The 26,219-nt window shown below is 43.2% G+C and overlaps 1 protein-coding gene across 7 annotated transcripts in view; it reads right to left on the bottom strand.

The window, feature by feature from the left end:
* The window catches only part of LOC117359791 (GRIN2-like protein), a 33,280-nt gene extending 14,982 nt beyond the window's left edge, over nt 1-18,298 (bottom strand). Inside the window, exon 1 of one of the 7 annotated variants that reach the window (XM_033943040.1) lies at nt 18,233-18,298. The gene's annotated coding sequence lies outside the window, so the exon portion shown is untranslated. Of the gene's footprint in view, nt 1-17,867; nt 17,952-18,143 lie in introns of those variants that run through there. The other 6 variants (XM_033943038.1, XM_033943037.1, XM_033943042.1 and 3 more) reach the window with 6 other exon arrangements.
* Nucleotides 18,299-26,219: the final 7,921 nt, after the last annotated feature.

Here is a 26,219-nt window from a genome sequence, read left to right as displayed (position 1 = left end):
GGCTATTCTAAAAATCCGACTGGTTGGGAACCACTGATCTAGAAGATAGGAGACCTGAGGATGCAGCTGAAATGTGGAAAAGAATGTAGAAATCTTGAGACTTTTTCTCAGAAGAATCAGGACACCTGGATTCTCTGTCATTTTCATCATTGTTGATATTCTTTAAGTTGCTCCCTTAGAATGTTCCTGAGCATCCGGACAGCCATATCCACCATGAATCCCAATTCAGTACACTCACTTGTGGCTGTGTGTGTGTGTGTGTTGTGGGGGGATTATTTCAAACTGGACATTTAGTGGTTGAAGGCGTCGCAGATAAGTGAAAGTTTTTGGACTTTTTGTGGACTTACTGTTTGGAAGCAGTCTTATATTGAACTATTTAAGCTGGCAATTGGACTTGCCATTTTCTGTGAAATTGCCTCCCGCTAAGTTTGAATTTCTCACAGCTTCTCTTAATTACCTGCTTGGGTCGAGACTGGTGGGTTACATCAGTATGTGGAGTTTTTTTTCTGACTGATGATGACAGTGGGTTTACTTTGATATAGCTTTATGCTGGTCGTATGTCCCCTGTATAACTTTGAGGTCTTTTTCTCCACTTGAGAGTGTGTGGGTGTCATTACCCCCATCCCACTAGTTTTTCTGTGTCCCTAAAATAAGGAATGTGCCAACAGTTGAGTGGTAACTCATCCCACACAGGATCTATATGTTGCAGAAGCATGATCTACTCTGTAATATGTCTAAAGGGGAGGTGTTGTACCGATGTAAGGGAGTACTACATAACCCCTGGGAAAGAAGGGGTAGGGGTTGTTTTGTTTCTGCACTAAAGAGGGGCAATCAGAACTCAGGGGAACTCTGCAATGAGAGGTCACTAGGCCAAGGTGTGCTTGTGACAGGAGACAGCAATAAGTCTTCACTCTGTTGGAGGGCAGACAGGGTCAAAGGAGGATGCCCGGATCCTGCAGTAAGGGGGATTGCTGGGATGGACATTGCTTGTAACAGAGGATAAACACATCACAGAAAGCTTAACCCCTGCAGAGATTAAGAGAGAACCAAGAGAAGAAGACTGTATTTTAAAAATAAAAAGGGAAAGAACAGAAGGATATGAAGAAAGAAAGAGAGAGCTGACTAGTACTAAGTGAAAAGAAAGCAGAAGACTGGCTGTCCTAATGTTTTGCCAAATGATTCTGTTTTGATTCACCCCTATATTTTTGGTCTTTTTACTTTGAAGAAAATGCAGCACTAAATTGTCATCCAAACTGACCATAGCTGAACTGCTTCAACTAATAGCCAATCTGTCGATCGTATCAGGAAAGATTCCGGAGGACTGGAAGGTGGTGAGGGGAGACCCGGGAAACTACAGACCGGTGAGTCTGACCTCGGTAACGGGAAAGATAGTAGAGGCGCTGATAAAGGACCGCATCATTGATCACCTTGACGGACACGGGCTGATGAGGATTAGCCAGCACAGTTTCAGCAAAGGCAGATCTTGTTTGACAAATTTACTGCACTTCTTCGAGGGAGTGAACAGGCAGATAGACAAGGGCGACCCGGTCGACATTGTATATCTGGATTTTCAGAAGGCATTCGACAAGGTTCCGCACGAATGACTACTTCGGAAAATTGCGAGCCATGGAATCGAGGGTGAAATACTCACGTGGATTAAAAACTGGCTGGAGCATAGGAAACAGAGAGTGGGGGTAAATGGACAATACTTGGACTGGAAGAGCGTCACCAGTGGGGTGCCACAGGGCTCAGTGCTTGGATCTGTGCTCTTCAACATCTTTATAAACGATCTGGACATAGGTACAACAAGCGAGGTGATTAAATTTGCAGACGACATGAAGTTATTCAGAGTAGTGAAGATGCAGGGGGATTGTGAAGATCTGCAATGTGACATAATCAGGCTCGAGGAATGGGCATCAACATGGCAGATAAGGTTCAACATGGATAAGTGTAAAGTGATGCATGTCGGTAACAAAAATCTCTGCACGAATACAGGATGTCCGGGGCGGTACTTGTGGAGACCTCCCAGGAAAGGGACTTGGGAGTTCTGATCGACAAGTCGTTGAAGCCGTCCACGCAATGTGCGGTGGCGGCAAAAAGGGTGAACAGAATGCTAGGAATGATAAAGAAGGGGATCACAAACAGATCAGAGAAGGTTATCATGCTGCTGTACTGGGCCATGGTGCACCCTCACCTGGAGTACTGCATACAGCACTGGTCGCCGTACATGAAGAAGGACATGGTACTACTTGAAAAGGTCCAGAGAAGAGCGACTAAAATGGTTAAGGGGTTGGAGGAGCTGATGTACAGCGAAAGATTAGAGAAACTGGGCCTCTTCTCCCTCGAACAGAGGAGATTGAGAGGGGACATGATTGAAACATTCAAGGTACTGAAGGGGATAAACTTAGTAGATAAGGACAGGTTGTTCACCCTCTCCAAGGTAGGGAGAACGAGAGGGCACTCTTTAAAGTTGAAAGGGGATAGATTCCGTACAAATGTAAGGAAGTTCTTCTTCACCCAGAGAGTGGTAGAAAACTGGAACGCTCTTCCGGAATCTGTCATAGGGGAAAACACCCTCCAGGGATTCAAGACAATGTTAGACAAGTTCCTGCTGAACAAGAACGTGCGCAAGTAGGGCTGGTCTCAGTTAGGGCGCTGGTCTTAGACCGGAGGGCCGCTGTGTGAGCGGACTGCTGGGCATGATGGACCACTGGTCTGACCCAGCAGCGGCAATTCTTATGTTCTTATGATAGTCAAAGGAATCTGGATAATGGCAGCTGTTATCCAAATAATTCCCCTAACAGGCACTGAAAATCTTTACAGAGTGCCTTGACACTAGTCACACAGAGCTGACCAATACATGAACAGATGTCTATAGTCTACATAAATTTATTCATACCTAAGATAGAAGTAACTACTTGCCTAGTGTCTGGAGGCACAATACCCTACAGATGGATTTATCTGATTGATTGGGTATGTATCTATTTATTTACTTACAAGTACTTTGAACTACAGCAACAAAGCCGTTTACAAAGAAAAGGTCCAAAAGAGAACCAGTAGAAAGCAAGAAAGCTTAGCAGGGTTTAAAAAAAGGTTTGAATAATTTCCTAAAAGAGAAGTCTTAAGACCCTTCCCGGCGCATCCTGCCATTTTGATGAGGTGAGTCTGGTGGACGGAGAGAGTTAAACAAAATAAAATAATCACTCATAAATAAATTTCAACAATAGTAGTATCAATTTTACTTATGTATCTTGGTAGAGAGAGTAGGCATCCCTGTGGCTGGCCTTCTTACAAAGGGATGGGGGGGTTGTCATGGGGGTCAGCAGTGGGAGAGAGTGGGCATCCTCCTGCTTTTGGGAGGTGTCGGGTGTTTGGTTGTCAGGGGGTGAGCAGCAGATGGAGTGAGCACCCCTCCTGCTGCCAGAAGGTGTTGAGTGTTTGGTTGTCAGGGAATGGGCAGTGGCAGTGGGAGGGAATGGGCATCCCTCCTGCCGCTGGGCAGTGTTGGGTGTTTGGTTGTCAGGAGGGTGGGTGGCAGCAGCAGGAAGGAGTGGGCATTCTTCCTGCTGCTGGGGTTGTCGTGGCTGTTGGGGGACCCCAGCAGCAGAAGAGAGCAGGCATCCCTCCTACCGATCTTCGATTCAGGTGTTTCTTATTTTTTTTAATTTGCTGGGGGGGCTATGCTGTCAAACCTTAATTTCCCATCAGTGCTTGAACCAATCAGCACTCATACACTGATCAGAAAGTAAGGCTACGATAGCTAAGACCCTGCCAGAAAATTTTGTGGTACAACGAGGTTAGGGAATGACCTGGCGATGAAAGAGAATCTCCTGGAGTGCTCATTTTAATATTAATGAGCACATTTTACTAACATTTTAATGTTAATAGCCTCATTGTACTACATTTGCATGGCAGAGTTGGAGGCAGCTAGAAAGTTCAGAAAAGACCACAGTGAGTTTTGATAATCGACTGGTAAAATACTGCCCCGCTACCACATTAAAGGCATGTTAAGTTTTGAGATTCTTCCTCCGTGTTGCCAGAATCCACAAGGAAACCCCCACAAATCTATCTCCCCTGATATCACTCCTAGAAGACCCTACATAGCCAAAGTTTCTTCAGAAGCTTGTCAAACAATTCTCACTAACACCAGGCGAGGACTCCAGACCACCAGGAAATCAGGGATACGCTGAGATACTCAGACACTCCTCAATCAATGATCTCTGTTCCCTGTGCCAATGCACCAATGGCTCCTCAACTGTAGAACTAAGATCTGACAAATGCATTTCTCTGTAACCCCCACATCATACATCCTAGAAAACAAATACTAGGTCTAACATGTACCAGCATGACAACAGCAGCTACTTCACAAGTTCATTGTTGTTGAATCTGTAAGGAAGAGTTCCAGTAGCTCTCATATACATTCCAGTGCCCTCCCATCCAAGGACCTGGAGACCCTTGATTTTATAGGCAAGGAGGTCTGTCAAGGTGCCTCAGTTTGCATGTGTATCGTGACACACCAATTCCAACTGTCTTGCTATCAGGACTCTCTCTTGGAAAAGGTCCAAGGTGTACCCTTTCCGTAAATAAGTATTTTCTTAGATCATTCCTGAGTCATTTTCATTAGCTTCTAAGTTAAAACCTGGTGACTGACTTATTTGTTATACACAGTAGCAATAGTAAAAGAATGGGTTACATATTGTACAAGTGATTTGAGTATACCTATTAATGTAAAGAAATAGAGTACTGTTTAAAACATTGTTAACTTGTGTCCTATAACAGTTTCTTAAACAAGTACAATAATTCATTTGACACTTTTCCATACTAGCCTTTCCTCCTACCTCTGGAAAATGCCTAAACAGGTTCTATTTGAGTGAGCTGGTAAAGGGGTAGGATTGTAGGGAAAAGCAGTCGGTTATTCTCCATCAATTTCTGTGTGTTCAAGGCAATGTGACGACAGCTTGGAGCATCTATCCACAAAAGACTCTTGGCACTGTGTTGCAAGAGTTTCTAATGTCCTTGGGGTAGTACATGTGTAGCATGAAATGATTTCATAATTCTATGATTTTAAAATATGTAGCATGATATAGTTAATGTTGCTGGGGTTATGAATTTTTAATTTGAATTATTGCCTGACCCAATAGATCATTTATTCTGATGGACATAAAGTAAAAATGGTATGATTTTATAATTCTGCTTGGAGTGAAGATGGTTTTATAATTATTAATTTGATGGATTTAAAAGTGAATTTCTGATGTGGTCTTTGAGCTGTTCAGAAAGGTGTTAGCTATGTGCTGGAACCCTTCCCCTGGTTCATGCTCAGACAAAGAGACTGGATAAAATTGAGGAAGAGTTGAAAGTCCAGGGGGAAAAGGTTATACACCTAGACCAAAAGGTCCAAGGGTTACAACCCTCTCAATCTTCTTTAATGCAAGATAGACTATTGTTAGTAAGGGAAGCTGAGAACTTTGATAACTACACTAAAGCATTGAATCTTAGGATCCTAAACTTTCCTAAATTATTGACAATGTCGCCTACGGAACTATTTTATAGATTTTTGAGAGAAGTATTCATGTACTCGAAAGATGGACTTCTTCCTTTCCAAAAAATATTTTTTTTTTGCCAATTTCAACAACAACAACAACATAACTTCAGTCCCCCTGGCTCAACCTGATTCCTCAAGTCCACTGAATATAACAAGAATTCCGGAAACCTCAGGGGACGAAGTTATAAGTCGTTCGACACTTCTGGTGACTTTAGTTTTTCATCAAGACAAAGGGCTCCTTTTACTAAGGTGCGCTAGCGTTTTTAGCGTGCGCACAAAATTACTGCGCTGTAAACTGCACGCTATGCTTTTAGAATAACGCCAGCTCAATGCTGGCATTAAGGTCTAGTGCGCATGGCGATTTAGCGTGCGCTATTCCACGCGTTAAGGCCCTAACGCGGCTTAATAAAAGGAGCCCAAAGAGTCACTTCTTAGGTTCTTTTTTAGGCTAAAAGAGGTGACTTTTTTGGATAGTAATATTCCCATGTTTCCAGATGTCTCGAAAATTACACAAACCAGGAGAAAATAGTTTCTAGAAATGAGACAGTTTGTGATTACTTTGGGAGCAAAATTTCTTCTTCTTTTTTTTTTAATTCTTTATTCATTTTCAAACTTACAATAAGTGTGACATATGTTCAAACAAATTAACAATAAATACATCACTTAATAATCATCATTGGTACAAAACATAAACTCTTATCACCCCTCCTTCCCACCCTTTCCTACCATATAATCAAATATCTTATAGAATATGTAATAGTAAAATAACCCCCCTTCCCCCCCTCACTATTGAACTTGTAAATTTAAGGGAAACAATTTCATCTAAACAGTGGGAGCAAAATTTCAACTAAGATATCCATGCAAATGTATGATCCTTTTGGATCAAACATCCTATATTTTTTATGAACCCTCCCAATTAAGATATTTTCTTGAAGGAAAAGGAATGGTAAAGTCCGGTCCCTCTGTTGAGTAGTAAAATCGACTGACTCTAGTTAAAAGGTCTTTGAACAAATAGAAGATGTAACACTACAATATTTCATTTATTTTTTTTTCCTTTGCTTATCACTAAGTTAAATCACTCTCTCTGATGTGTGAATTGTCCCTCCCTAATGAGGACTATTAAGAGCCAGAGCATTGTTTAAATTTGGAATAGTATTTTCTAATTTGTTATATTGTGGCAAAGTCTCTGTTTATACATATATAAGTTTCTAATGAAAAGGGAAGAAACATGACCCTTACTGTAATGCAACAAAAGTAGTCAATGGACTCCATACATCCTTAAAGGACTTACTAGTCCCCAAACGTTCCACCATCATTCTTTCATACTTATATGTGGTACACACATTTACCCACCAAAAAGTATAATTAATGATTAGATTTCTTTATACATCCAGGGAGGGTGGGTGGGGGGGGAGGGAAATGTTCTTTGAGGAGTTAAATTATTTAATTATAATAAAATCACATCATATGTTTTATTATATTAATAATTAAGATGAGGATGGGAGTAAATGACTGTTTAATGTAATAATTGTATAGTTATTAGTGCGTTCTATGCAGTATTTTATGATTTACCAAAAGTTTGAAAATCAATAAAGATTGAAAAAAAATAAAAATAAATACATATATTAAGTTTCTTTGAGATGTATATCTAAATGTTATAAAAAAATGTTCTGAGTCTTAGTTCTTTAATAAATATTCATTATATATTTAATTGTTATTAAAAAATTGAGTATTAATCAAAGCGAGCTAACTTCCCCCCTCAAATTAATATTTCTTTATAAAATATATTCCTCTCTATAAGAGTGGTATATTTTATTGGTAGAGATTAATAATAATTTTTATAACACATGAATAACCCTGGGCCCCAGCATTCCTTCTAAAACACCAGAAAGGTATTCATTTTCAGTGATGAACACACAGGCCTGCCCTCCATTTATATCCTTATATATAGGCCAAATTAGGTACAAGTACTCCGGAAATTTCCTTATAATAAAAACACAATGTACAAGAAACAACAAAATAAAAGTAAAATTAATAGAATCTCTCCTTCCCATGCCCAATATCCCTAGAACCAGTGACAAGAGGTCCTACTTCTTTCTCAGACTTCAAATGCTAGCCTAAATTACCACTTTTGCGGAATAAAAGTCATCCTATTTTGTAAATCATGTTTGATATTAGAGAGGGCTTCTAATCCACTCTGGTTACTCTGTAAAAACAGGAAGGTGGTGGTTAAGATTAGAAGAAAAGGGCATTTCAACTCATTGAAGGTCATGTGAAGACCATGCTAGCGAGACAACCTGCTATTCAGACAGGAGAAGAGTCTAATGAAGAGCATGGAAATGTCTGGAATGACCTCATTGGGGATCATGGTAAAACAACTAAAACGAATAATCAAAAGAGTACTAAATGTGATAAACTGATGGCATCTTTATGCCAAATGATATAATTCTATTAGTCTTGTGCCTCTGAGAAGTCACTGTCAGTCTTGCTGCTGGCCAACATAATTTGGTAACAACTTCATGACTGATTCTGAGTAAAGATATTTCAAGCAAAGTTAGCACATGACAAGGCCCATAAGCATATTTTCAATGAAATTTAATCACGTAGCTCTGACACGATTGAATAGCTGTAGTTCTTGTTTGGCATCTGGGAGGCTGTGCTGGCATAGGGTGTGTTCCCCAACACTAACATTGTTGAGGAGTGCTGTTTCTGTGACTAAGCATTTACAATGGAAAAGAAAGATGACACAGCAACATTCTTCTGAATGACTTTCAATTCATCAGAGACACTTGGAATCAGTTTGGATTTTTCTCGTATTTATTAGCATGTAAAATCAATAATTTCATTCTTGATGAACAAGACATAGAAATAGTTGGCAAGTTCAACCTACTTGAATCAATAATCAGTAATAAAAGAAGCAGTCAAGATATCTAATGATGTATCGCTCTTGACAGAATGACTATGGAAGGACCTAGACATGATCTTCAAGTGCAGAGATGTATCTGCGTGTAGAATTCAACTTCTCCAAATCATGGTATTTTTAATAATGTCATAAGGGATGTGATATTTGGACAGTGAAGAAACAAGACAGGAAGAAGATGGATGCCTATGAATTATGGTGCTAGAGAAGAATACTGAATGCATTGTGAATTGTCCAAAGAACAAATCAATCAATAGTGGAGGATTTCAAAACCAAGCTTTCCTTGACTTTCATACTTTGGACACATCATGCAAAGAGAAACCTGTTTTAAAATGAGGGGGGTATGGTTGTAAGCCCTATTAGGGAAGGAATTCACTGTATGTTATATATTGTATATCATGCATGGCAAAATTGAAGGTCAACCCAATAAGAGCTATGGATGTCACTCTATCAGTGATTAACTGCCTCAAGAACAAACACAGTTCACAGTAACTATCCTGAGTTGACACCAACTTGATGACACTTACCTCCCCCCCTTTTTTTTTTACAAAACTGTAGTGTGTTTTTTAGGTTTGGCCACAGCAGTAACAGCTCCGAAGCTCATAAAATTCTATGAGCTTCAGAGCAGTTACTGCCGCAGCCAGCGCTAAAAACGCTAATAGAAACATAGAAACATGATGGCAGATAAAGGCCGAATGGCCCATCCAGTCTGCCCATTTGCCGTAACCATTATCTCGTCCTCTCTCTAAGAGAGCCCATGTGCCTATCCCAGGCTTTCTTTAATTCAGACACAGTCTTTGTCTCTGTATCCACCACCTCTTCCGGGAGACAGCTAATTATAATAGAATAATTTTCATAAGACTGCCAAAGGGAAAACCATTGCATACCTAGAAAATAGTAGTTATCAGTATTCTGTTTAAAAACTGGAACATGTGTTGTCTCGCATGGACTACTGTAATGCATTACTAGCAGGTCAATCTGCCAAAAACCTATCTCGCCTCCAATGTGTGCTGAATGCTGCAGTCTGTCTATTAGAAAACTTGAGCATCCATGAGCACATCACCCCAGCGCTAGCATGATAACTCGCAATTGGAAAAATTATGATTGCCTTAATTTTCCTTTTTGTGGGTGAGTTTATGTGTAAGCTATAGGTATGAGAAGATGAATGCTGATATGTTGGGGCATAGCAATTTATTTAAACTGGTTTGGGGCCTGTTGACGTCTTTTATTACTTCATTATAGTTGTCTTTTCTCTTTAATTTTTGTTTATTTCCATACACATCCAGGACAGGGTGGGATGGGGGCTATCTCTTTGGTTTATTCTTTGATTAAATGTGTTGGAAGGGGGGGAGGGATATTTTTCTTCCGCATTGTTATTGATTGAATATAAGTACTTATTTTGATTATTAATGTCTGTATAATTTCCGGCACTTTGTATTAGTTTTGAAAACTTAATAAAAGATTTAAAAAAAAAAAAAAAAAGAAGAAAACTTGAGCATCTGTGAGCACATCACCCCAGCGCTAGCATCGGTTCATTGGCTACCTATCAAGAAACACTGTGTCTTCAAAGCCCTAGACCTGGCCCTCAAAACCTTCATAAAATGGATACTAGGCTATATGATTCCCAAGCTACCGATCTACAGCCCTAGCCGGCCATTAAGATCCCAAAAAGAAAAATGACAGAATCAGCCTGCAGGCACGCCTACTCTCACTTCATGCTTAGTCTATGGAACTTCGTCCCCCCCCCCCCCCCCTTAGAGAATTGGACAACCTATAGAACTTTAGGAAGGCCCTGAAAACTTTCCTCTTTACAAATCCAGTTCCTTGAAAAGACCAAGCCTTAAAGAACTCAAATAGTCTCACCGGCTAGACCATATGTCTAATTTCCATATCAAAGTAGTGTATCACAGATGTTTGTATCTACTGTAACTCGGTTATTGTATTACATGCTATCCAAATACGTCGTGTCTGTCTTGACTTTGACCCATACTGTGTATTTTACTTCCCAAGTGGTATTTTTCATTGAGAGCTGAAAACAAAATGGCCAGGAAAACACATAGCCACAGCATTTTATAAACTTCCCAGGTTCCAGATTTGCTTGACAATCCAGGCCTTGGTTTACCCTGTGCTAGCAAGGGCTTATAGTCTTGATTTTCTTAGGTAATACAATAGCGAAACCAGACCTACAAGTCCCACAGATAAACACAGTACCAGATCAACTTATAGGCAAATCCGTCCTCCTTTTTCTGGAGCCATATGGTAACCCTAGTTTTGACTGAAGCAGCTTTTTGCTGTTCCCAAGAAGTTGCTGCCAAAACCAAACGAGATCCTGACAGCACACCAAAGAACCATTAACATTCACTTTAATCTGCATTTTTATAAGATTTTGTTTGATGATCATGACTGTTGAATTTAGCTATCAAAATTAAGTGGGGAAGGAGATAAGGCTCTGGGGGAATGCATAAGGCTGAAATTTTGCCTAAGGCCCTTGATCTGGCTCTGGACTTGACCAAGATCCCAAGGAGTGGCAGCAGGATGTGAGCCAGAATCCCCTTATTATCAGCACCCCCCCTGTTCTAACCATTAGGATACTGCACATATGATCATTTTGTTCTACTGAACAGGTGGAATTCAGGAGGTCAAGCAACACAGCAGTGGGAGTATGACTTGATGGAAAGTGCTGTACGTTGAGGTTCAAGAGAGCCACTTTATTTTTGGATAATGAATCAATAAATGGCATAAATCAGAAAGATGCTTTGCAGCTGATGCCTTTGGGCCTGCGGGGCACACAGCCTTAGGGACAGCATGCATAGGGTTGTGCCTTGGAGGACACTTGTTTTCCATTCTAGCTCAGTCATCTCAGAGGAAGGAGAGAATCAAGACTGAAATCAATGCTCTCCCTATTAAAAGTAAAGGAGACTAAGAGAAAGCACCTGTGATCTAAAGACCCTCCCAACAAATGTTTCCTTAGCTGGAATATTATGGCTCCTAGCTTTGTGAAATATCTCTCCAAAAAACACATCCATAGTATCTTGGTGCAACTCATATTTTAAAACCAAATTTCAAATCTATAAAAAGAAATCTCCATTGCAACAGCACCTGCTGTAAATAAATCACAAAAGAATCTTTCTATAGAGAGAGTTAGAAAAACTTCATTGCCACCTCTGGGCATTTTTAAAAACAATTCAAAGTCGAGGAATTCATTTGTTTATTCCCGATTGGAACATGCACCCAATTTCTTCTACACCTGAACATATGTTTAACATATGCACACCCCAAAAAATGCTATTTTACTTCTGTTAAGCATTTATAGTCGTTGGTCCAAATATTTACCTCCACACCGGAGAAGCAGAGCAAACAACCATAACACATCAGTATACGATGTCAAACAGATTATTATAAAACCACATCTAGTGGCTGAAACCTTTCTAGGAGAAATGCCTGACAAGATGATTTTGTTTTTTTAAATATATTTTTCATCCTCTGAATATACAACAGAACAAAAGAAGGGGGCTAGCCTCGATAATGAAACAAGAACAAAAAAAAAAGAGGCAAGAGAGATGTCTAAACCAACCACCAGTTGCATTTATTCAAGACACATGTATAAAAACATAGGGCTCCTTTTACTAAGCCGCAATTAGGGCTTTAGCGCATGTTAGACCTTAACGCCAGCATTGAGCTGGCGTTAGTTCTAGAAGCGTAGCACGTGGTAATTTCCTGCGTGCGTTAAAAACACTAGCGCACCTTAGTAAAAAGGAGCCCATAGTCCTAGGTCTTTAGAAAGACCATTTGAAGTCCCAAAGAGTGGAATCCTAGGAAAGTCCCAACCGGGATCCAGGTTTCGGCACTCAGGGGACAACTTTGTTTGAATGACACTTAACAAAATAAACAGTAATATACATTGAAAATAATAATATGCATGGACAAATAAAAGCAAAAAAGTGCACAAAATATCGTGTCTATAAACAAAACTTAACTTAAACTAGCCACCATTTTCTTTGCATAAGTTCCTCAGAGTGCCACACGATTTTAACGTATGGTAGCTGTCCTCATAGGAACCTTTATATTATGGGATTTTCTGTTTTTCTTTTTAAGTTATAAAGTGCTTGTGCTTAATACTATAATAGTAGTAAATGTAGCTTTTACTTAGCTTTTTCTTAATAAACTGGGTCTGGCTCAATCCCCACCGACGCGTTTCATTATTTCATCAGGGTCGGGGAAGGAGAACGCAGACCAGTGGCGTACCTAGGGGGGGGGCGGGGGGGCGGGCCGCCCCGGGTACCAGCCCTGAGGGGGTGTTCCCGGCCTTGCCGCTCAGTCCCCCCCCACGCCCGAAGGACCGCTCGCCCCACTGACCTTCCAGCACACCTATGAAGCAGCCCGCAGCAGGATCGCGACGTCAGCAATCCCTCAGCTGCTTGGGCGCTGCTTCCTGCGCCGCGGTCCCGTCCCTCCTCTGACGTCAGAGGAGGGGGCGGGACCGCGGCGCAGGAAGCAGCGCTCAAGCAGCTGAGGGATTGCTGACGTCGCGATCCTGCTGCGGGCTGCTTCATAGGTGTGCTGGAAGGTCAGTGGGGCGAGCGGTCCTTCGGGCGTGGGGGGGGCAGTAGCTTAAGGTAGCCCGGCGCAGGAAGCAGCTCCTAAGCAGCGCAAAGATAGCTGACGTCGCGATCCTGCTGCGGCTGCTTCATAGGTAGTGCGGGGAGGCCAGGGGGGCGAATGGTCCTTCGGGGTGGGTCGGGGCATCAGGCCTTCAGGGTGGGGCGGGCGGGCGGGCAGGCAGACTTTCAAGGGGGAGGGGGGTGACAGGCAGGCAGGCAGGCCTTCAAGGGGGGGTGCAGGTCTTCGGGGGGGGTGCAGACCTTCAAGGGGGTGCAGGCCTTCAAGGGGGGGACAGGCAGGCAGGCCTTCAAGGGGGGGACAGGCCTACAAGGGGAGGGGGACAGGCCTACAAGGGGGTGCAGGCCTACAAGGGGGGGGGACAGGCCTTCAAGGGGGGACAGGCCTTCAGGGGGGGTGCATGCCTTCAGGGGGGGGTGCCGACCTTCAAGGGGGTGCAGGCCTTCAAGGGGGGGACAGGCAGGCAGGCCTTCAAGTGGGGGGACAGGCCTTCGGGGGGGTGCAGGCCTTCGGGGGGGGGTGCAGACCTTCAAGGGGGTGCAGGCCTTCAAGGGGGGGACAGGCAGGCAGGCCTTCAAGGGGGGGACAGGCCTACAAGGGGGTGGGACAGGCCTTCAAGGGGGTGCAGGCCTTTGGGGGGGTGCCAACCTTCAAGGGGGGGTGCAGGCCTTCAAGGGGGGGGACAGGCCTTCAAGGGGGGACAAGCAGGCAGGCCTTCAAGGGGGGGACAGGCCTACAAGGGGGTGGGACAGGCCTTCAAGGGGGTGCAGGCCTTTGGGGGGGTGCCAACCTTCAAGGGGGGGACAGGCCTTCAAGGGGGGACAAGCAGGCAGGCCTTCAAGGGGGGGTCAGGCCTTCAAGGGGGGGACAGGCCTACAAGGGGGTGGGACAGGCAGACCTTTAAGGGGGGACAGGCCTACAAGGGGGTGGGACAGGCAGACCTTTAAGGGGGGATAGGCCTTCAAGGGGGGACAAGCAGGCAGGCCTTCAAGGGGGGGTCAGGCCTTCAAGGGGGGGGGACAGGCCTTCGGGGGTGCAGGCCTTCGGGGTGGGTGCAGGCCTTCGGGGTGGGTGCAGGCATTCGGGGTGGGTGCAGGCATTCGGGGTGGGTGCAGGCCTTCAGGGGGGGGACAGACCTTCGGGTGGGGGGTACAATCCTTCGGGGAGGGTGCAGGCCTTCAGGGGTGGGGTTTAGGCGTTCAGAGGGGGACAGACCTTCGGGTGGGAGGTAAAGTCCTTCGGGGGGTGCAGGTCTTCAGGGGTGGGGTGTAGCCCTTCTGAGGGGGGACAGACCTTCGGGGGAGGGGGGTCCTGGTGTAAAAGTACACAGAGGGAGAGAGGGAAGGGGGGGTTCAAAGATACGTGCATATGCCAGACTTTGGGGGTTAGAAATAATGGGTCTAAAAACAGAGGAGTGGGAGAGAGATGGTGCATAATGGGATTTAGGGAGGGAAGGAACAGAAAGGGAGAGAACTTGGAAACAGGGGATGGTGTGGAGGGGGGATAGAGATACTGGATAGGAGGATAGTTGGGAACAGAAAGGGAGAGATGGTGGATCCTGGGGTGGTGGGGAGTTGAGAAAAGGTGAATCTGTGGATGGAGACAAAAAAAAGGAAAGATGCCAGATCTCCGGGAGAGGGAAGGGAAACGGAAGGGGAGAACAGAGATGGCAGACGGATGGTTAGCACGGAGAAAGGAGACCCTGGCAAGCAAGACAAGAGCCTGAGACCAACAAGATTTGAATATTGATCAGAGAACAAAAGGTAGAAAAAATAATTTTATTTTCTGTTTTGTGATTACAATATGTTAGATTTGAAAAGTGTACATGAGACAGCTTGAAATGGGAACTTTTCTATTTTTGTGAATGGCAAGGCTGAGTTCAGTTAAAATATATGCTTTATAAGAAAATATAATAATGTGTTTTATAAAGTTTATAAGCATTGCTGGCATACTCGGTGAGGTGTTCCTAGTGCTGGTGGTTGTGGTAGCATGTCAGTGTGTTGAGAGGAAGAGGTAGTCTGGGAAATTCTGCTGAGCAAACTCTGGGCCCATTTCCACCCCCAGTTAGTCCACTCCACTCAACTGGTTCACACACTGAGTGGGTCTTTGGGTGTTATTTCTGGGTAGTTGTTTTAGAATCTCTTCCAGTGGTTTGTCAGTATCTCCTTCTGGTCCAAGGAAGGAAACTTTGTCAACCTTAGCATTGACCTTCAGAATATGTTTGTAACAGCGCTGCTTGTGTGGCATTAGGCTATGTAGTGATCGAAAGAAAAAAACAGACCTTTGCACATTTTTGCACTATATGGTGGGTGTATGAGGAGATTCATTTCCTGCACAGTTAAGTCCATGTGAAGTTACCTTGTGCTGTATTTGACATCTAGCAAGGTCTCTGTTTGGAAGGAAAGATCTAAGCTTAAAAATGAAGTGGCCAGAAGTTATGTTAAAAGTAGATAGCGTAGCTGGTTTTAAGAAAGGTTTGGACAAATTCCTGGAGGAAAAGTCCATTGTCTGTTATTAAGACATGGGGGAAGCGTCTGCTTGCCCTGGATTGGTGCACTCAGCAGCAACAAATACTAGTTTTGGCTGGCTCTTTCCCCGCATTTCTCCTCTCTTCCCCACGATTTAATATCCAGTTCAGGCAGTAAGTAAATGCATCGGCAGGGGGGGTCTGGTAAGTCTTGGGGGCTGGGGATGGAAGGTGAGAATCAGTTCTGTAGGCTATCAGAAATTTGCTTAATTATCTACTCACACAGAAAAGCAGTAAAGTCAATAGGTTCTCTGAGTGGGAACAACCTGTTTGATCTTGCACTCTTGTGATTGACCAATTGTTTATCACTGTTTAATTTATCACATTGATTAATTTGAGCACACCTGAGGTGTCCTATGATGGTGTGCACTGCAGGCAGAGGAGCCTTATTGTGTAAAGCACTGGAGAATTCTCTCCTCTCGCTTACCTCTCACGCTGAGGACACCCTGCTTCAGTATAATCATTTATATGATTTATCTTATAAACATTATTACGTGGTCTTTTCCTCAAGTGCTGAGACATCAGGTTGTTCCCACTTGGAGAACCTATTGACTTTTACTGCTTTTCTGTGTGGCTTTAACATTTTTGCTATTCAGTATACCTAAACTATTATTCAGTAGAAAAAATATGGTTTGTTCAATCAAATCCTGTGTGGACATTGGACTTCTATGAGTGAATGTTCTGCTTGATTGAACAAACTAAATTTTTCTACTGAATAATAGTCTAGGTACAATGAAAGTAAATAGCAAAAATGTTTGAGTAGATAATTAAGGAAATCTTTTTCATATTGCTTGCTTATGGACTGGGAAAAAAGACTGTTCAAGCAAATGTCTCCAGAACTGCTTTAATGGAAAAATGTGATTTTTTTTTTTTAAGTACTTTGTGAAATTTATTGTTGTTGTGAAATTTATTGTTATACTTTGTTTAAACTTAAAAAGCGGTGTCATTAACAGTGAATCTAATCGAAAAAATCGATTCAACAGGGTGAATCGAATCGAATGAAATATTTTTCTCTGAATCGGGCAGCACTATTGGCTACCATGAGAATGGGCTACTGGGCATGATGGACCATTGGTGTGACCCAGTTAGGCTATTCTTATGTTATGTTCTCATCTGTAGGGGCCTTTGTTTTCACTTCTTATTTTAATGTATTTTTTTCCTGGGAACTTATCAGTGTTTTTTTATAATGGGAACAAAAATGGAAGAGAATTAATGTGTGTGGAATGGGGGGGTAACTAATTTCTTCAGCTAAATAATTCAATCCACTTCAAACAGACATAGGAGAACTCACGCACCATTCACACACCCTCCAACCAAAAACGTCAAAAGAAAAAAACTGTTCGACAACCTCCTAGCCATTCGAGCTGCAACACTTGACCCCCAACTCTACAACCTATTGACCTCGACCACAAACTACAAAACCTTAAAAAAAGAAATAAAAACCCTTCTATTCAAAAAACACATAAAACCAAACTAACATAATCAGAACTGTCCCAAGCATCACCTGCAACTACTCCATATGTACTTCTGATGTCATGACAATTCCGACATAATTTATGTTATGTTATGTTTGGAATAATGGTTACATAAATGAGGCTCAATAAAAGAAAATTTTCACTGCCTGTTTCTATTCTGACCATTTATTCCCTAGGTACGCCACTGCGCAGAACAGTGTATTATCTTAGCTGAATGCTAAATCCATGGTTTATGAGCCGGACCCAGTTTATTAAGAAAAAGCTAAGTAAAAGCTACATTTACTACTATTATAGTATTAAGCACAAGCACTTTATAACTTAAAAAGAAAAACAGAAAATCCCATAATATAAAGGTTCCTATGAGGACAGCTACCATACGTTAAAATCGTGTGGCACTCTGAGGAACTTATGCAAAGAAAATGGTGGCTAGTTTAAGTTAAGTTTTGGACAAATAAAAGAGCATAAATAAAACACATAAAAAAATGCAGTCATCCTCTGGATAAACAGAAGTTTCTACCCGATTGCTCAACTCCTTCCTACTCTTTTACCAGGCATCCAATTTGCTGCACAAGAGTGAAGATGCAAAATGATTATAGGTGGGAACATAAGAATTGCTATGCTGGGAACAGGTTGCAGGTCATACAGGAGCCACTGCAAATAGTTATTCTTTGCACGGAGTTGGGGGAGAGAGGGATACAATATATTAAAAGAACCGAGTCCACTCTTAGAAACCCTTCCTCGGTTGTATTCAAACAGGGACAGGGAAGCTTTATTCTAACCCACGTGAAAGCATCCCGCAAAGGACAGCGAATCAATCTGGATCCCTCCACTTTTAATCCTGTGGTGCTTGATGTAGCAGCTAGGGAAGTCACAATCTGTGGGGAAACTTTTAAACACCGTACCGGAAGAGCACCGAGTCCCACCCTCTGCCCAAAGACATGCCCGACCCCCTCACTGGACACCGCAGGCAGAGCATCCTGCCCGACCCACTCCGGAGACTGGGTACAGTACTCCAGAGGGGCAGGACAACAGTCCAAGTCGACGAATTAAAGCACACACCAGAAATCAGGGCATACCCTCTGCCTTCTTTCCATTCACGTTTTCTGCCGCCAGTTTGCACTCTTTCAGATCAGATGCAATCCGCTTACCTCACGTTTTAGAGGCGCACAATCCAATCGCAGGTACTGATGAAAGCGTCAGGCACGTTCTTGGCACAACAATAAATTAAAAAAAAAAAAAAAAAAACCAAAAAAGACAACCCCCAACAACCCTTGATGCTACTTCAAAACAAAAGAAATACAACTCCAGAGCAAGAAGGGGGAATAAAATGAAGAATCGAATTTGTCTATTTATTTGGGGTTGTCTCGTCAGGTGACTTCCCTACCCGGGCTGGAGAAAGCAAACTAGAGCTGTCACGGAGAGAGGACAGAATAACCTCCCGCTACAAGTGATTGGTTGAGTCAGAGCAAGTGCAGGGCTCATTGCTGCCACCTTCTGGGCTCAAGACAGGGTCTGCTCTAAAGCAGGTTGATGCAAAGTTTAAGTGAATACACAGGTATTTAGTTTACATACTTTAGCATTGCTTCTGTACGTGTATGTACCCAGGTGTTCATAAAGTTATTTCCTTATCTAAGTTCTTAATTGTTTCTTATATCAATATAATATAGCCTTCAATCCTTAACTCTCTGCTCACCAACCCAGCCAGCAGATTTAACTATTCCCCTTAACTGTATCCATGACATCTTGTTTTGTCTGTCTTGGTTGTTTAGATTATAAGCTCTTTGGAGCAGGGACTGTCTTCTATGTGACTATACAGCACTCCATGCATCTGGTAGCCCTATAGAAATCATTCATAGTAGTAGTAGTGTGAAGAGTTTCAGTTTTTGGGAAGCAGAGCTGAGCTTGTGATGTCATAATGCCTCATTCCACCAATAAAAGCCAACCTCATCAGTGATGTCACAATGGCTTGATTGTCCTGCACTCCCCTCTGCCCTCCAATCCAGCCATCAGATTAACTGTTCCCCTTAACTGTATCCATGACATCTTGTTTGACTGTTTAGATTGTAAGCTTTTTTGAGCAGGGACTGTTTTCTTCTTCTTTGTGACACTGTACAGCGCTGCGTACATCTGGTAGCACTATAGAAATAATTAATAGTAGTATAATTTCTTTAATAAGACATTAAGGGCTAGATTCACTAAGGACACCGATCGTGTTCCGACCACTTTGCGACCCGATTTTCCTCCGACCCGATTCACTAACCTCGTGGTCGATCATTATTCGATCTGATCCGTGCATGCAAATGAGGGAAAACGGCATGTAAAGTAGGCAGGCAGCGATTCACTAACAAAACACTGGAACACCGACTGGGCTGGCCGATCAAGAAACAAGTGACTGCTTAGGACCAGTCACTCAAGTCCTTTCCGACTGCATCTCCTGCTCTGTGCCTCGACTTTGCTCTCTGTCCCGACTCTCCTGCTCTCTGCCCCGATTGCCGCCCTACTTCTGTTCTCCTGCTCTCTGCCCTGACTCTCCTGCTCATTGCCCTGATCACCGCCTTGCTTCTGCCCCAACTCCCTGCCCTGCTTCTGCCCGACTTTCCTTGCCTTCCCCGCAGTGAAAGCCCATTGTTTTAACCCGCGAGTTTAAAGCAGGTTAAAATCACAGGCTTGCGGAAAACTTAAAAACAAAAATAAAAAGTTTTCTTTCCAGCTCTGCTGGGCACAGAGGGCCAGCGCATGCGCAGACCATCAACAAATGGTCTGCGCATGTGTTGGTTTCGCTGGAGAGCGATCCGTGTGGTTGGTTGGGGGGGTGATTCTGATTGCCCTCATTTGCATGAGGGCACTTTGTGAATCAGCACCCCCCCCGCCACAGATTGGATCCGATCCGATCTGTGGCCTTAGTGAATCTAGCCCTAACTATTTTTTCTGAGGCCCTCCAAGTACCTACAAATCCAAAATGTGGCCCTGAAAAGGGTTTGAGTTTGAGACCACTGTTCTAGATGGATATCTATGCTGTTCATCCACAGTTCATCTAAATCATCATGGCAGATGAGGTTCAACGTGGATAAGTGTAAAGAGATGTATGTCGGTAACAAAAATCTCCTGCACGAATACAGGATGTCCAGGGCGGTACTTGGAGACACCTCCCAGGAAAGAGACTTGGGAGTTCTGATCGTCAAGTCGATGAAGCCGTCCAATCAATGTGCGGTGGTGGTGTAAAGGGTGAAAAGAATGCTAGGAATCATAAAGAAGGGGATCACAAACAGATCAGAGAAGGTTATTATGCCACTGTACCGGACCATGGTGCGCTCTCACCTGGAGTACTGCGTCCAGCACTGGTCGCCGTACATGAAGGACACGGTACTACTCGAAAGGGTCCAGAGAAGAGCGACTAAAATGGTTAAGGGGCTGGAGGAGTTGCCGTACAGTGAGAGATTAGAGAAACTGGGCCTCTTCTCCCTCGAAAAGAGGAGATTGAGAGGGGACATGATCAAAACATTCAAGATACTGAAGGGAATAGACTTAGATAAAGACAGGTTGTTCACCCTCTCCCAGGAAGGGAGAACGAGAGGGCACTCTCTAAAGTTGAAAGGGGATAGATTCCTTACGAGTGAAAGGAAGTTCTTCTTCACCCAGAGAGTGGTAGAAAACTGGATTGCTCTTCCGGAGTCTGTCGTAGGGGGAAACACCCTGCAGGGATTCAAGACAAAGTTGGACAAGTTCCTGCTCAACTGGAAAGTACGCAGGTGAGGCTGGGCTCATTTAGAGCACTGGTCTTTGACCTAGGGGCCGCCGCGTGAGTGGACTGCTGGGCACGATGGACCACTGGTTTGACACAGCAGTGGCAATTCTTATGTTCTTATCTCAAGGAGGCATGTTAGAGGCATGGTTTGGGCGGGACCAGGACAGGCTTAAAACTTGGACGTTTTTTTTGCCATAATCAAACATGTAATAAAACAGTTTGGATGTTTGGGGCTAGACCTGTTTTAACAATAAGAAAGGGACAAAAGTTGCCCAAACTGACCAGCTGACCATTGGAGGGATGTAAGCATGACCCCCCCACACACTCCCCCAGTGGTCACTGATCCCCTCCCACACACCAAAAGACATGAATAAAACAGTGCATACCTGTCTGTGTGATCGCTTCAGATGTTATGGCCAGTCCTAGTAGAAAGAAAACTAAGGAAAGACAAGGAGGATGTCTTAAACAACCGAGATAAGACTTTATTCGAAATAGTAAAATCCCAACAAGGATCCTAGTTTCGGCGTTTGGAAGACGCCTTCCTCAGGGGACACTACTGGGGCATGGTAACATATAAAAACAAAGTAGTAGAGCAACTAGCAAGTTCCAGGAGTAACCTAGTGGGCAGTGTAGTCAACCATAGAGATAGGGACTCAGCCCATATTCTACTCTGACTACTACACTTATGGTAGAATATGTGAGCCTTCAAAAATCCACCCAAATTCCACTGTACCTACAAGTAGGTGCCACCTGCAGGGCTTTTGGTCGGGTGTACAGTTGGGTCCAATAGGTTTTGGTGGGTTTTGGAGGGCTCACCATAAAGGGGTTATGTTGAGATATATACCCCAGACCTTTTATGTGAAGTTCACTATAGTGCCCCAACTATTCCGCTGGGATGTCTGTGTGGTCAGTCTACTAAGAATGCTTGCCCCTCCCAATGGTTTCTTCTGTGCATATTTCGTTTGGGCATGTTTGTTCATATGTAAGACAGATGCACTAAGGCCAAACAGGTCTAGAAATAATAATTTTGGGGGAAAAAAAAAAAAAAGATAGACCTTTTGTAGTTCCAAAAATGACCATTTTCTCTATCTGATTTTTGGGTGCACTTCCGAAAAAATCTAAACTCAGATTTAGACATATTGAAAATGCCCCTCTATGCCAATCTATACCAGAGCATGGAGGTGAAATAGCCAGGATGTATTGGACATAATCTCAGATTCAGTGCTAATACTCACCTCAAAGTTTATATTGTTCCAAAGACATCTCCTTCTGGAGTTCATAAGAGGCAATATGCACAGACAACTTATCAAGATGCACTTGTAAATTCTTTTTAATCAGGCCAGTAGCACCCAATACGAGTCAGACAATATCTGTATCTTTCTACCACATTTTCTTGCATTTGTTAGTACTTGAAGATTTTCTCTTTCTTGAGACATAACATAGCCACTTGGTATTGACACTTCATGTGCTTTTCTCCTTTATTATATTTTTCTTGCATTTTATCAAGTTCTCATCTTTAGTCTAAAATTCATGTGTTCTAAACATTCACATGTCAGACTTTGATCCATTTGTGGTTTCTGAAGTAACTTTTTCCCAGTATATTTGGAGTCATTCCATATCAAATGGACCAATTTTGAAAACTGTACACAGTCAACCTCCTCCAAATTGAATAAAATTTTGTGTGAACTAGGGTCTCAAATTAAATCATGTAAAACTTTTTTGCTGGATCTCTATTGGTTCAAGACTTGCAGACAGCTGAATAGAGGTCAATTTTACAGCACCATGCTCTGCACAACACAAAACAGCCATTTTGTCCAGGGCCAGCAAACTATCCCCCCTTTTATAAAACCGTGAAAGAGATTTTTAGCGTTGGCTGGTTCGCTGAATGTTCTGCACTGTTCTGACACTCATATGAACTCTATGACAGTCAGAACAGCGCAGAGCATTCAGCGCACCAGCTGGTGCTAAAAGCCTCATGCACAGTTTTGTAAAAAGGGGGGGGTGGTTATGTGAAAATGTTACAATAAGAAATGTAAGGCCTACTTTGACTCCTCATTGCTCCTGACCTATACTTTGAATCCGACCGTAACTGGACCAGTAATCATGATCCATGATATACATCTAGGATTTGCAGGAGGCTTTGTAGCCAACTGGAAGTGAAGATATAATGACATAAATATGTGATGTCATTTTTTATATATACCTAAAGGCTGACCTTACCTCAAGAAATGCTCTAGTCCAATATATGTAAAGTCCCACAACAATAGAATCCAAAATGAAAATTAATATAAACACTCAAATTCAAGGAGGAAAAGATTTCAGTGGGTACTCACACAGGTTAGATAGATTGTGAGCCCACCGGGACAGATAGGGAAAATTCTTGAGTACCTGATTATAAAACCGCTTAGATAACCTTGATAGGCAGTATATAAAATCCTAATAAAACTTGAAACTTGAAAACTTATCTAAATAACTCCACGTGGGAATTTTAGTACCCCATCACCAATCAGAAGAACCTCCTCAAAAAAATGTTCTTTGACTTATTTGCTATTTACTTTGTCATACATATTGATATTCATAAACTTCTTTTATAATCCACTAGTGTTTAAGCCTGTTACATTAACGGGTGCTAGAATAGATGTGTAAACTGTTAGCACAATGGGGCACTGAGGCCTTTCTTTCTTCATTTTTTTCTCTTTCTTTCTTTGCTTCCTGTTCCCCTGTCCAGCAGTAGTTCTTCTCCCTTCCTTTTACCTCCCCCCTGTGCAGCAGCACCACTTCCCTGCTCCCCCTGTCCATCAGTAGCCCGTCTCTCTTCCTTTTACCTCCCCCCTCTGCAGCAGCAGCATTTCTCTCCCCCCCCCTTTCCCTGGTCTTCCTTCTTCCTCTTTCCCTCTCTCTCCCCAAAAGGGTGCTGCAGCAGCATTCCCCCTGCGGTCTCACACTGCCGTCGGCAGCATTTCTCATTCTCTCTTACCCCCCTCCCGGGTCTCACACAGCCGTCGGCAGCGCAGCATTCACAACTCACTGCTTCTGCTTGCTTCGGGCCTTCTTCGCTGCTGGGTCCCACTTACTTTCTGTTTCCGCAAAGGCAGGATCTGGCAGCGAGGAAGGGCCAAAGCAAACAGGAGTAGCGATTTGAAGCCTCCCTCCCTGCCCTGTCTTCTGCCAATGTCGCCCTAGCCAGGAAGTGACTTCGCCCATGATCTGGGCTGATTACACTGTGCTTGCTGGCTTCGCTTCTCCTCCCTCCCCCCTCATGATTTAACTTTCAGTTTTGGAGGAACAGGGTCGGGAAGCTGGCAAGCACAGCGTAGTCAGAAGTCAGCCGGTGTTGGAGATCAGGAACTCATGCTCGTCGCAAACTGCCACTGCCTTGTTTTGTGAAGCAGCTCTGCCTGGATGTGCTGCAGGCTTGGGAAACCATTGCACAGGGAAAACATCACACTCGTTGCCATAGGCTCCTACTGCGCATGCGCGGCACTGCACCATGGATCACGAACCCACCAAGTTTGAAGTGCGCATGCGCGCTAAAGGTTTTTTTTTATTATTATTATTGATTAGAGCAAAAATCAACATAAACTTATCAGAATAGGGGAAGTGGAAATCTGCTCCCCATGAGTTCAAAAGAGGGAGAAAATGGTAGGGAGGCATACTATCCACAGGCTTAGAGAGTGGGAATTTGGTGGAAATGAATGTTACACTGTTCAGAGTTATATTTGTGCATTATACTCATTTGGGAAGTAGTTCTCCAGAGGGGAAACCCTGTTACTGGTTACTACAAAGCTCTTATGAAAGCTGATATTGGTATTATGAGTACCAGCAGAAGTATATCACTAGAGTCACTCCTGAAGAAAAGAAAACTAGCAGCACTTGGGAGCTAAGCTCATAGCAAGTGACCTTTGGGAGCAGCTTAGGGCAGATGAAAAGGCCTTCCTGGGGCAAAGAGAGCCCTGGTGGTAATCTGAACCCCAGCAGGGAACTACCCCAGAGGATCCTCTTGAAGAGGTACAAAGCTACCAGGGTGTGGTCTACACTAGTAGCTCAATGGAGGGACAAAGCTACTGGGGTGCAGTTGGTACTAGTAGCCCAATGAGGGAGAAGGCTCCCTAGAAACAGCGGAGGGTGAGAACTCTTGGGAGGACAGTGGTCCTCAGAGCTGAGGGAGAGCAACCAGGAGACTACAGCAGGAGCAGGGCTGCCGGGCTGGAAGAACAGCAGCCACCTACCCCTGAGAGCTTCAACAGATGGGTGAGATCTTGTGGACTGGGTGAGGATGGATTGGAAAGGAGAGGAGAGATTTAGGCACACAGCCATGCCCACGTATTGACTAAACTGAGAAATCTGGAAGAAGCTTGCAGCTACCGTGTTGACAGTCAGAACTGAAAGAGGTTAAAAGGTTCAAAAGACTCATATGAACTAATGGGTTTGGATATCTGAAACACACTACTTGCATAAGTATCGTTTAAGTGTGTGCATACTGAAACTGGTGAAAGTTGTTTATGATAAATGGCTTTAGAATTTGGCCTACGTACATAGTTCAAATACACTTGTTTAATTTATTAGCCAACCTTGTTCATGCAGCATCCCTTAGTTTCAGTGCAGCCTTGTGTAATCACACAGAAACAGAACGTAATTCACAGTGGTCTGTTAGTTTAAGTTGGAATCCCCTAAGACAAGGCTCACTTCCACCAAACTGCTACTGCGGTTTTAAGAACTTCTGGAATAAGCCACCAGCAGTTACAATTTACCAATGTTTATTGCACAAAGAAAAACTACTCATGAATTTACTTCAGAAAGAGATCCAAATCAAAGTGCTTTCCATAACATTAAAGTGCATTTGTAAAAGTTGATTAAAAGAACATTAAAACATTCTTCATTTAAAGTGCATATTAGATATTCTAATTCAAATAATTTCCTTAAAATCACTTAAAAATCTTCAAAGGAACTTTCTATTGTATAAAGTGCTTAAACAATTTATCTTTGTTTCTTATAGGGGTCCTTTTTTCAAGCTGCGGTAAGGGTTTAACGCGCGTAATACCGTGCGTTAAATCGCCTGTCGCGCTAGCTGCTAATGCCTGCATTGAGCAGGCGTTAGTTTTTTAGCCGGCCTCGGGGGTTAGCGTGTGATGAAATGTCTGAGGTGCTACCCCGCTAGCGCGGCTTGATAAAAGGACCCCATAGTCTCACTTGGAAATTTAGCAAAACAGGAACCTTCAGGTGAGTACCTTTTTACATTACTTTTCCCATCTTTTTAATTGCTTGTTTCCATATATTGTGTCACTATAAAAATGTTTTGTCTTTTCTCTCACAGGCAATCAATAAGGAGTTCCTGTTTACAGGTAAGTACCCCTTTTTTCTTTCTTTTCACCCTTGTGTCCTCTTTACTC

This window comes from Geotrypetes seraphini, chromosome 4 (genome assembly GCF_902459505.1).
Source record: "Geotrypetes seraphini chromosome 4, aGeoSer1.1, whole genome shotgun sequence".
In the NCBI taxonomy this organism is placed as follows: Eukaryota; Metazoa; Chordata; class Amphibia; order Gymnophiona; family Dermophiidae; genus Geotrypetes; species Geotrypetes seraphini.
Note: the sequence above shows the minus strand (reverse complement) of the source record. Positions and strands in the feature narration are given on the sequence as shown.